The following is a 12,886-nucleotide window of genomic DNA, read 5'->3' on the forward strand; positions in this document are numbered from 1 at the left end:
TCGCTGTGGGCGGGGCCAAGCGAGGCAGCTATGGGCGGGGCCGAGAGAGGTTGCTGTGGGCGGGGCCGAGCGAGGTCTGCGTTAGTGCGTTGCCGTTGCCTGGTATAAAAAGATGGTGCTTGATGCTCTCTGCGTCAAGATACGGACTTGATGTCCGTATCTTTACAACAGACATTCCAATGATGATGATGATGATAAATGTAATACCACTCAAGGAAGGCCCACAACTCAAGAGAGTGGAAAAAAACAATAAAATGAACAAAAATACGGGGAAGGAGAAGCAACCACTCAGAAGAATGACAGAAAATCATTTCCCTTAAATGTACCGTGTTCACCAACTAGCACGACCAGATACAGGACACCAAAATAATTTCCCTTACACATATCGTGTCCACCAACCAGCAAGACCATACCACTTACCTCTGGATCAAACTGTATTGCAAATATTCAAACGGTTTTTCCATGCTGCCGTCTCCTAGCAACCAATGAAATTTTTCAAAAATATTGTAGCTTCACTTTTCACGGAGTATGAGCGTTCTATATATTTTCAATTCAGTGCGCCCGACTCGCTCACGTACTTGATTTGTGGCATAGACATGGCCATTGGGCCTTCACTGTGTAATTTGTGCGAGGCTTTTGTCCGAGTGAGCTTGAGTCGAGAGGGCGATTGTACGGGTTGGGAATGTACGGGTCTCCCTTCCCCCGCCCGGCAACGCCGGTACTGGAGGGCGTCACAGGATCGGTGAGTCTCCAAAATCCGCTTCGTGCTGTTGCGAAGGTTCAGGACGATGTCGCGATTGTTGTGCTGCTCTCCGACCATGAGAACTGCAACGTCATTGTTGACTGGCCCTCCCCTTCCCTCCCCCTTCCCCCTCCGTCCTCCCCTCCCCCTCCCTTCCCCCGCCACCCTACCCCTTTCCCCCTCCCCCTCCCTTTTCCCCCTCCCCCTCCCCCTCCCCCTCCCCCTCCCCCTTCCCCCTCCCTTTTCCCCCTCCCCCTCCCCCTCCCCTCCCCCTCCCTTTTCCCCCTCCCCCTCCCCTCCCTTTTCCCCCTCCCCCTCCCCTCCCCCTCCCCTCCCCCTCCCCTCCCCTCCCACCCCCTCCCCCTCCCCTCCCACCCCCTCCCCCCTCCCCTCCCACCCCCTCCCCCCTCCCCTCCCACCCCCTCCCACCCCCTCCCCCCTCCCCTCCCACCCCCTCCCCCCTCCCCTCCCACCCCCTCCCCTCCCCTCCCCCCTCCCCACCCACCCCTCTCCTCTCCCATCCCTCCCCCTCCCCCCTCTTCTCCCCTCCCCCCCTCCCCCCTCTTCTCCCCTCCCCCCCTCCCCCCTCTTCTCCCCTCCCCCCTCCCCCCTCTTCTCCCTCACGTTTATACACGGAATGCCAGGTACTTCCCCCCCCCCCTCTTCTCTTCTCCCCTCCCCTCCCCTCTCCTCCCCTCCCCCCCGTTCCCCTCTCCTCATCTTCCCCCTCCCCTCCCCTCCCCCGCCCGGCAATGCCGGGTACTTCTGCTAGTATCTTTTAAGCCTTTACACCCTTCGTCTCTTTCGACCCCTTACACCCTTCAGACCGATTAGACAGCTTGGACCCTTGACCATTTATTTAGACGTTAGAGCTTTACACCACAAGGACATTTTTTGATTACAAATAAATAATATCACCAATATAACAAATAAATTTGTGTTATGATTGTGTTATGATTGGTGTAAATCATGACAACACTGCAACTCAAGTCATTATCCTCAGTTTAATTAACACTTTTCATTGTGCGGATCGAAGTTCCACGAGCACAATCAAACCCATGTTGCCGATGTTATTTATCCACCTTTAGCTACTCCCTTTGATAACCAGAATGAATGAGAATGAATACACCTGTACATGTTGTCTGACCAGATTTTCTGCTTGTCACGCAACACATTATATGTTTATTCAGGTGACACGTTCACAGGTGTTCCTGTGATTCATTCTCTTCCTGTTTGACTGTGCTACCTGCTGCTGTTCCTTTCTTCCTGGGTCAAGTTTGCTCGTAAGTGTTTGTTCACGTTGCTCATTGTATGTTCATTTTTGGGATACAGGTACTCCACCTGACGTTCTTTTTTTTAATAATAGGTATTAAAACTGACGAAAGACAACAGGTACAGAGGGCAATGGAGCGACAGACAGACAAGATGGGCCTAAAGGAGAGTGGGATGACAACAAGACAAGATGGGCCAAAGGAACAGCAGTGGTGGTTCGTGTGCAGCCACTCAGCTGCTGGTTGCATCATTTTTCTGTGGGCGCGTCTGCCGCTGATGCAATGCCTCTCTATAACCAGTTACCTGGTACTCATTTTGCCTACCTCGGAACGATGACAGGTCAACCCCACCTGGCGTTAATTCAACGGGATTCGAACTTAGGACCTTAGGATCCCAAGCTCGCCACCCTAACTATTAGGCCAACACCAAGTGATAAAGGAACAGTGGGATAACAAGACAAGATGGGCCAAAGGGACAGTGGGATGATAACAAGACAAGATGGGCCAAAGGGACAGTGGGATGATGAGACAAAATGGGACAAAGGAACAGTGGGATAACAAGACAAGATGGGCCAAAGGGACAGTGGGATGATGAGACAAAATGGGACAAAGGAACAGTGGGATAACAAGACAAGATGGGCCAAAGGGACAGTGGGATGATGAGACAAAATGGGACAAAGGAACAGTGGGATGATAACAAGACAAGATGGGCCAAAGGGACAGTGGGAAGATAACAAGACAACATGAGCCAAGGGGACAGTGGGATGATAACAAGAGAAGATGGGCCAAAGGGACAGTGGGATAATAACAAGACAAGATGAGCCAAAGGGGCAGTGGGAAGATAACAAGACAAGATGAGCCAAAGGGACAGTGGGATGATAGAAGATGAGCCAAAGGGACAGTGGGATGATAACAAGACAAGATGGGCCAGAGGGACAGTGGGAATATAAGACAAGATGGGCCAAAGGGACAGTGGGATGATAACAAGACAAGATGGGCCAAAGGGACAGTGGGATGATAACAAGACAAGATGGGCCAAATGGACAGTTGGAAGATAACAAGACAAGATGAGCCAAAGGGACAGTGGGATGATAACAAGAGAAGATGAGCCAAAGGGACAGTGGGATGATAACAAGACAAGATGGGCCAAAGGGACAGTGGGATGATAACAAGACAAGATGAGCCAAAGGGACAGTGGGAAGATAACAAGACAAGATGAGCCAAAGGGGCAGTGCAATGATAACAAGACAAAATGAGCCAAAGGGACAGTGGGATGATAACAAGACAAGATGAGCCAAAGTGGCAATGGGATGATAACAAGACAAGATGATCCAAAGGGACAGTGGGATAATAACAAGACAAGATGGGCCAAAGGGACAGTGGGATGATAACAGGACAAGATGAGCCAAGGGGACAGTGGAATGATAACAAGACAAGATGAGCCAAAGGGACAGTGGGATGATAACAAGACAAGATGAGCCAAAGGGACAGTGGGATAATAACAAGACAAGATGGGCCAAAGGGAGAGTGGGATAATAACAAGACAAGATGGGCCAAAGGGAGAGTGGGATAATAACAAGACAAGATGGGCCAAAGGGAGAGTGGGATAATAACAAGACAAGATGAGCCAAAGGGACAGTGGGATGATAAGAGAAGATGAGCCAAAGGGACAGTGGGATGATAACAAGACAAGATGGGCCAGAGGGACAGTGGGAATATAACAAGACAAGATGGGCCAAAGGGACAGTGGGATGATAACAAGACAAGATGGGCCAAAGGGACAGTGGGATGATAACAAGACAAGATGGGCCAAATGGACAGTTGGAAGATAACAAGACAAGATGAGCCAAAGGGACAGTGGGATGATAACAAGAGAAGATGAGCCAAAGGGACAGTGGGATGATAACAAGACAAGATGGGCCAAAGGGACAGTGGGATGATAACAAGACAAGATGAGCCAAAGGGACAGTGGGAAGATAACAAGACAAGATGAGCCAAAGGGGCAGTGCAATGATAACAAGACAAAATGAGCCAAAGGGACAGTGGGATGATAACAAGACAAGATGAGCCAAAGTGGCAATGGGATGATAACAAGACAAGATGATCCAAAGGGACAGTGGGATAATAACAAGACAAGATGGGCCAAAGGGACAGTGGGATGATAACAGGACAAGATGAGCCAAGGGGACAGTGGAATGATAACAAGACAAGATGAGCCAAAGGGACAGTGGGATGATAACAAGACAAGATGAGTCAAAGGAACAGTGGGATAATAACAAGACAAGATGGGCCAAAGGGAGAGTGGGATAATAACAAGACAAGATGGGCCAAAGGGAGAGTGGGATAATAACAAGACAAGATGGGCCAAAGGGAGAGTGGGATAATAACAAGACAAGATGAGCCAAAGGGACAGTGGGATGATAACAAGACAAGATGAGCCAAAGGGACAGTGGGGTGATAACAAGACAAGATGGGCCAAAGGGAGAGTGGGATAATAACAAGACAAGATGGGCCAAAGGGAGAGTGGGATAATAACAAGACAAGATGAGCCAAAGGGACAGTGGGATGATAACAAGACAAGATGGGCCAAATGGTCAGTGGGATGATAACAAGACAAGATGAGCCAAAGGGACAGTGGGATGATAAGACAAGATGGGCCAAAGGGAGAGTGGGATAAATAACAAGACAATAGAGGAGTGGGGGAACGAGGAGGGGGAAAGTAGATAGAGGATGGGGAGATGAGAGGGGAGGGAAGAATGAGGAGGGAAGAGTGAGGAGCGGAGAGAGAAAGGGGTGTGGGGAGGGAAGGTTGAAAATCTGGTAGATGTGACACCCAGCTTAACGTCCATCCGAGGGACGATGCACACATTGATGGGAAGCACTCTGCCTGTGAAAAGCCGGGATGACAGTTTATAGCTGCCTCGGGATTCAAAACCCAGGCGAAACGGTTTAGAGCGAGATTGCATACCTCTCGGCTATTGTGCTTGTTCTGTTGCTTTTAATCCTTTAACTTATTTTAAACTTTTAATCCCTCTATCGTTACTCCTGGGGTGTGTCCACGATTACTGAGTCACCATATCACCACGTAAACCAAGTGGCTTAAGTACTCAAGCAATCACACCAACAAAATGGTTAAAGAATACCACGTTAATTTTATCACCTTAACATTTGTAATTTTAATTTCAAAAACGTTCGCTGTGATAAAAGGTCAATTACACCACTTGCGATTGTATCGCCATGGCTTACTATATGGTATTCAGAGAATACTTACCCTGCACGGTCAACTTGTTGCGAGCCAACTCTTCTGTTTTTGAACATTGTTTTTTTTGATCCAATATGGCTGCCAGACCACGTGAGCAATGACATCATAAATTTATATTCTCTAATATAATTGTTGCATAGATCATGCTCAATACATTTCAAACTGATCAGACCAAGCGTTGTCCCTGTCGAATTATGACGTCACAATTATGGCACCAATGATGTCATCGTTAACAACATCTATTCCCCATATGGAGTTCTTTACAATGAGCCATGTTTCAATTTTTTCCATGCAGTGGTTTTGGAGATATAGAGGTGCAACTTTTTTCAGTTTTTCCAAGATGGCGCCTGCATCGCATGACCTATGACGTCATGATTATCATTAAAAAATTATATAGGAGGAGTTGCACATATTCTGAAAATTTCGTGTTCATCGGACTAACAGTTGCAGAGGAAAAAAAAATTTCATACTGATCAGATCAAGCATTGTACTTGTCCAATTATGATGTCATAATGGAGGCACCTATGACATCATCATTAACATATTTTATTCCCCATGGGGTGTACTTGACAATAAGCCATGTTTCAATTTTTTCCATTAAGATTGGGAGATATAGAGGTGTAACGTTTTTCCAAGATGGCGTCCTTACCACGTGACCTATGATGTCATAATTATCAGCAAAAAAAGTCTAAGGCAGAGGCGCTCCTATGGTGAAAATTTCATGTCAATCGGACCAACGGTTGCCGAGAAAATGAATTTTTAAAATGCAGACACGGCACATGGCACACGTATGGCACACGTAGGCAACTGAATGCTTAAGCCCGCTTTTCGCTTCGCGAGCGCAGGGTAACAAACATCGGTTGATAAGAACAGCTTGCTTGTATGGCATCATTTGGTGGCCAGACATAACAGCGGTGAACGAAGGAGCCTTTATGTAATCCATAATACTATATGGATTTCCCACTCTCTTTTTAAAATCTCAGAACTTTGATTATATACTTTAATTATTCTGGGAGAGTAGATTGTGTTTCCAATGCAATGCATGTCTTAATTATTTTCTTTGCACTCAATGAAACCAGCTCAATGAAGATGGTTAATTTTGGCACATTCCTTAATCGTTGCTTCACTCAATATAATTCTCCAAATAGTTAATGCTCTGGCAGTTTTACATTTTCCAGTGAAAATATGGAGAAGGAGGGAACAGAGCATCACTTGCTTAAAGTAAATAAGCATATACATTTAGTTATAAGAATTGCTAATGTCTTAAAATTTTCAGATTTCACTCCAGATTTCGATACTTATTTAGTGTACGGGATCCGATCCTCAAATCTGAATCCAGATTTTGATTGTATGCTTTAATTAGTCCATGACAGTAGATTGTGTTTCCAAGGCGAGGAACGTTTGAATAGGCTGAAACAAAATGACAGCTGAAGAATCCAGCGATGTGACAGAGGGTTGAACAAGATGGCGCACCACCATTTTGGTAAACGCTTAATTTTTTTTTTGTGATGATCACCCCCAAAATGATCTTAAAAAGGGTTGTTGTTACACATACCCAAGCAGCTAGTTTTCATTCATTCACTCGCTTGGAGTTAGATAAGTATTGTTACGGATTCGTCACTTCCGTTGTTGTGGTTTTCATCCACTGTAAACATTTTTGGTTCCATGTACTATTATTGTTATCGTTTAAGTGAAATAGAGATAACTGTTTTCAAAAGGTAAAAAAGCTAGTGTTTTAAAAGAAACCGGAAACCGGATCGGGAACCGGACGAGGAAGAGGAAGAGGAAGAGGAGCGAGTAAGGTGGAGAAGAAGCCAAGCTGCTTTGAGGTCTTGAGCAAACGCTGGCAAACGGGGGTCACAAGTGAACTTTGGGTTTCCTGGGAAAGGGATTCCTGCGACAGAGTTGTTATCGCTGTGACAGATAAACCTGCGTGACAGGTTTTGCGGTTGATTCTGAAGAGAATCATTGGAGTGCCGTTACGTCTCGAGTACGGGCAGGTTGGCCATTTTGCCTCGTGCCGATTTCGCATCGCTCTAGGCTCTTCACCTCGCTTCAACCATTTCACCGCATCCAGACGTTAACCTGGTGTGTGTGTGCAACGTGGATTTTGAGTGGGAATTTGCGGTTCGCCGATTGGGAGCCGTTGAATGTCCAAACCCGAAGGTGTGATTTCCCAGTCGCCTCTTGAGAGTACCTTTGCTCATCTTTGGCAGTGTGACTGTCAACCGAACGGGATTCTGGTCTCGATACAACATCGTTCTGACGATCACTGGAGCGTGGATCGACTTTGGTTTGAAGCTGGGACAGAGACATTGGGAATGTTATTTTCGCTCACTTGGAGCACAGTGAGTTATATTGTACGAAACTGATGGTACCATCATAGGAATGATATATTGGTTGTACAATTATTGATTAATATTGTTATTGTACTGTTATTCTTGTGTGACCTTAATACAATACTTGTTTGTTGGTAACAATTGGTGTGGTTTCACCATTGATCTTTGACACACAGAATAACACATCTTTCTGCCGTGACTCCTCTCGGGGCTCGGAGGTACACCGTGACCGGGGTTTGGGGAGGAGCACGTAACAGAAATTTGGGGCCTCGTCCGGGATAGAATTCCCTAACATTCCCAAAATTCCCAAATTTGGAATTTTCTAACATTCCCAATTTTTCAAAAAATTTGAATTTTTTTTGTGTGAAGGTTAACAGTTGCTAACTGATAGTCACCATGGTGTTTGATGCAGAAAAGTTTGCGGCGTCCCCTAATGAGGCACAGTTCCAGGCGTTAAAAAGATCAGAACTCATGATATTGGCCAAATATTTTAACTTTGAGGTCCGAGTTAGTATGAAGAAAGCAGAGATTCAGACATTGGTGGTGGAGTCTCTAGTGGGACAAGGAACATGGGAGGAGGTAGCCTTGGATTGGTTACCAGAGGAAAAAGGAAATGTGGAGCTCCGGAAAATGGAGATGCAACTGCAAAGCCAGGAAAGGTTCGAAGAAAGAAGAGCAGAGGAAAGAGCAGAGGAAAGGAGAGCCGAAAGGGAGTTAAAGGAACGGGACATGGAGTATCAGAAGGAACTTAAACTCAAGGAGCTGGAATTACTGGGAGAACGGAGAGAAGTAGTATCCATGCTGGCTAGTTCGACAACTAGTGAGAACTCTTGGGATGTTGGTAGGCATGTGAGGCTGGTTCCACCCTTCAATGAAAAGGAGGTAGCCAAGTTCTTTTTACATTTTGAGAAGGTGCCTCAAATGCTAAAATGGGTTGTGGGGTCCTGGACTATGTTAGTGCAAAGTGTTCTGGTGGGTAAAGCTCAAGATATCTATTCGGCTTTACCGATTGACCAATGTGCAGATTATGAGATAGTGAAGAAAGCCATTCTCAAAGCCTATGAATTGGTCCCTGAAGCTTACCAGCAAAAATTCAGGAATGCAAGGAAGAGGGAGAGTGAGACCCACTTGGAGTTTGCCAGAATGAAGGAAACCATGTTTGATAGGTGGTGTGATTCGAAGGGGATTGGGAAAGACTTCAACCTGTTACGACAATTGATCTTGGTGGAGGAATTCAAACAGTGGGTCCACGTGGACATTAAAGTACATCTGGATGAAAAAAAAGTACCAGAGTTGTATGAGGCAGCAACTGTGGCAGATGACTATGCCTTGACACACAGGATGGGGTTCCACAAACCTAACTTCCTGCCTAGAGTTAGCCAGGGAGCTTATGGTAAATCACGTTCGGAGAACAGATTTTCATGGAGGCGGCCTAGAGAGGACTATGGGGACAAATCTGACTTTTAGGGATCAGAAGACTGCAGTTCCAAGACATACCTATCTTCCAGGGGGTCCGAGGCAGACCACAAGTTTTTCCTCCGGGCCTACTTGCGCTTTTTTCAAGAAACCTGGGCATTTGATGTCCCAATGTTACGCCCTGAAAAGGGAAAATCAGAAGCGGAGTCAGACTAGTACAACTCCGAATGCATTGGCCAATGCGAGAAATCGTCCTTGGAGGACAGTGCCTTGTGAAGGTTCCCATGCCAAAGTTACGGCATCACAGAACGACCTTGTTCAAGAGGGTTACAAACCTTTTATTTCAGAGGGGTTTGTGTCACTGGATGGGGACTTAACAAACCAGAGACCTGTTAGGGTATTGAAGGACACAGGAGCACATCAATCTTTGATGCTTGAGGGCATTTTGCCATTGTCAGAGAAGACGGCAACTGGTGTTAGTGTTCTTTTACAGGGGGTTGGTGGCTATGTTAAAGCTCCTCTTCATGTCATCCATTTGGTGTCAGGACCGGTCACCGTAGGTTTACAAGCCACTTTTCCTGTGGAGGGAATCTCTTTTATTATCGGGAATGATTTGGCCGGTGGTCGAGTTTCTGGTAATCCAATGTTGGTTGAAAAGCCCAGTATGGAAAATAACACCGCACAGTTAGAGCAGGAGATTCCGGTTATCTTTCCATCCTGTGCAGTGACTCGTGCTATGGGTAGGAAGCGCTCTGAAGAGAAGAAGGAAGGCGATGTGGATTTGGGTTCCTTAGAGGTATTGGAGGAAAATTCTGAAAGAGGTAATAGGAAAGGGAGTGATGTCAAGGAACTTAAGGAAAAGGTGGCATCTGGAACAAAAGAGGAAATGGAGTGTCCGTCGGAGACATCTGGGAACGAGGTTGAACAAACAGTGCTGGTCCGAAAGAGACTTGTTGAAGAACAACACGGAGATTCGGAGATCCGGAGTTTGATTGATAAAGCCGTTACAGAGGAAGACGCTATGAAGATACCTGTTGGTTACTTCATGAAAGGGGAAATACTCATGAGACCAAGCGTTACGCCTAGGTCCCCCGTCGGTGAAGTGATGTGAGTTGACAAAGTGGAAGACGCAGAAAACATGCTATGATATGATATTTCGCTTACAAGGTTCAGACATACATGGTGGTGGCCATCTTGGATTTTGACGTGGCGACCCAATTTTCAATGGCGTTCTTCCTTATGCCTAGATACACCCACACACCAGATTAGAAGTTGGTACTTCGCTTATTTTTCAAGATATTCCGCTCACAAGGTTCAGACATACATGGCGGCGGCCATCTTGGATTTTGACGTGGCGATCCAATTTTCAATAGCCTTCTTCCTTGTGCCTAGATACACCCAAACAGCAGATTAGAAGTTGGTACTTTGCTTATTTTTCAAGATATTTCACTCACAAAGTTCAGACATATATATGGTGGCGGCCATCTTGGATTTTGACGTGGCGACCCAATTTACAATAGCGTTCTTCCTTATGCCGAGATACACCCACACACCAAATTAGAAGTTGGTACTTCGCTTATTTTTCAAGATATTAATCTCACAAGGTTCAGACATACATGGCGGCGGCCATCTTGGATTTTGACGTGGCGACCCAATTTTAAACAGCCTTCTTGCTTGTGCCTAGATACACCCACACACCAGATTAGAAGTTGGTACTTAAGATATTTCGCTTATTTTTCAAGATATTTCGCTCACAAGGTTCAGACACATATATGGTGGCGGCCATCTTGGATTTTGACGTGGCGACCCAATTTTCAATAGCCTTCTTCCTTGTGCCTAGATACACCCAAACAGCAGATTAGAAGTTGGTACTTTGCTTATTTTTCAAGATATTTCACTCACAAGGTTCAGACATACATGGCAGCGGCCATCTTGGATTTTGACGTGGCGACCCAATTTTAAACAGCGTCCTTCCTTGTGCCTAGATACACCCACACGCCAGATTAGAAGTTGGTACTTCGCTTATTTTTCGCGATATTTCGCTCACAAGGTTCAGACATATATATGGTGGCGGCCATCTTGTATTTTGACGTGGCGACCCAATTTTCGATAGCGTTCTTCCTTATGCCGAGATACACCCACACACCAAATTAGACGTTGGTACTTCACTTATTTTTCAAGATATTCATCTCACAAGGTTCAGACATACATGGCATCAGACATACATGGCGGCGGCCATCTTGGATTTTGACGTGGGTTGCACCCACAAACCAAATTTGAATGCGGTCCTTCGCTTATGCACGCACGCAAACATGCACGCATACACGCACGGACGGACGGACGGACGGACACACGGACAGAGGGGAAAGCCATAGTCCCCCTTTCGCTACGCTGTGCGACGGGGGACAAAAATGGAGACCACCGGAGATGCCAGCAAACGATGATTGGAAAGTTCATTACCAAATTGTGGTGGCACCGCCGTACCGGAAGGAGATATTGAGTTTGGCGCATGAGACACCTTTGGCCGGGCACCTTGGAGTGAACAAGACATGTGACAGAATATTGGTACATTTTTTCTAGCCAGGATTGCGACGTGATGTGGCGGAGTTCTGCAAATCTTGCCAGCTGGTGGGAAAACCTAATCAGAAAGTCCCATCCGCACCTTTAAAACCCATTCCAGCTTTTGAAGAGCCATTCAGCCGTATCATTATTGACTGTGTAGGCCTTTTACCTAAAACTAAGGCTGGGCATCAGTATTTGCTGACCATCATGTGTGCTTCCACAAGATTCCCAGAGGCAGTGCCTCTTAGAAAAATTACTGCGGCAGTTATTGCGAAGGCCTTGATTAAATTTTTCACTTTGGTTGGCCTACCTAAGGTCATCCAGTCTGATCAGGGTTCCAATTTCATGTCAACACTTTTTCAGCAAGTGGTACACCTGTTGGGAGTGGAGCAAGTAAGATCAAATACTTACCATCCCGAGAGCCAAGGGGGCATTGGACAGGTTTCACCAGACATTAAAGAATATGATCAGAACGTATTGTTTTGAATGTGACAAGGATTGGGATGAAGGAATACCCTTATTGCTGTTTGCTATGAGGGAATCTGTTCAGGAGTCATTGGGATTCAGTCCTTTTGAACTTGTGTTTGGACACACAGTGCGAGGACCGTTGAAATTGGTGAAAGAACAGTGGCTTCAGGAGTCGCCGCAGTCAACAGTGGTAGAGTATGTGTCAACGGTTAGGCACAGATTGGCAAAGGCTTGTGAAGTTGCGAGCAGAAACTTGAAAGTGACACAGGATAAAATGAAAGTGAGACATGACAAGAAATCTCAGATTAGAAATTTCAGTCCTGAGGACCGAGTGTTAGTGTTGCTTCCTGTTCCAGGTCAGCCACTACAGGCTAGATATTTTGGTACCCATGCAATTGAAAGGAGGGTTAATGAAACAGATTACGTGGTGACAACTCCCGACCGACGGAAAAAGCGGCAGCTGTGTCATGTCAACCGACTGAAGAAATATTATGAGGAAGCCTGTGGAAAAAAATGGTTCCTGTCTCACCTGTGGTGCCTGTAGTCGGGGTGCAAGAGAATCCAGAGGTTGAGGCCGGTGTGAAGTTTGGTAACTTTGATGACCAGGCTTGTCCCAGATTGACGAACACGGAAGTGTTGAGCAATTTAGATGAGAAACTAGGTCATTTGACGAGGGAACAACAAGGACAACTGTCCAGCCTAATCTTTGAGTTTGCACATTTGTTCACAGATGTACCTGGTCGTACTGACTTGGTATATCATGATATTGAGGTGGGTGGAGCCACTCCTGTGAAGCAACACCCCTACTGGATGAACCCTGTGAAGA

General features: G+C 46.1%; 1 protein-coding gene across 1 annotated transcript in view; it reads left to right on the plus strand.

Annotated features, from left to right (window-relative positions):
• Positions 1–1,945: 1,945 nt before the first annotated feature.
• LOC137421002 (uncharacterized) overlaps positions 1,946–12,886 on the plus strand; it is a 31,269-nt gene continuing 20,328 nt past the window's right edge. The window contains exon 1 of the mRNA XM_068106619.2: positions 1,946–2,025. The gene's annotated coding sequence lies outside the window, so the exon portion shown is untranslated. The remainder of the gene's footprint in view (positions 2,026–12,886) is intronic.

The sequence above is a fragment of the Myxine glutinosa genome, chromosome 2 (genome assembly GCF_964187855.1).
Source record: "Myxine glutinosa chromosome 2, kmMyxGlut1.1, whole genome shotgun sequence".
NCBI lineage: Eukaryota > Metazoa > Chordata > Myxini > Myxiniformes > Myxinidae > Myxine > Myxine glutinosa.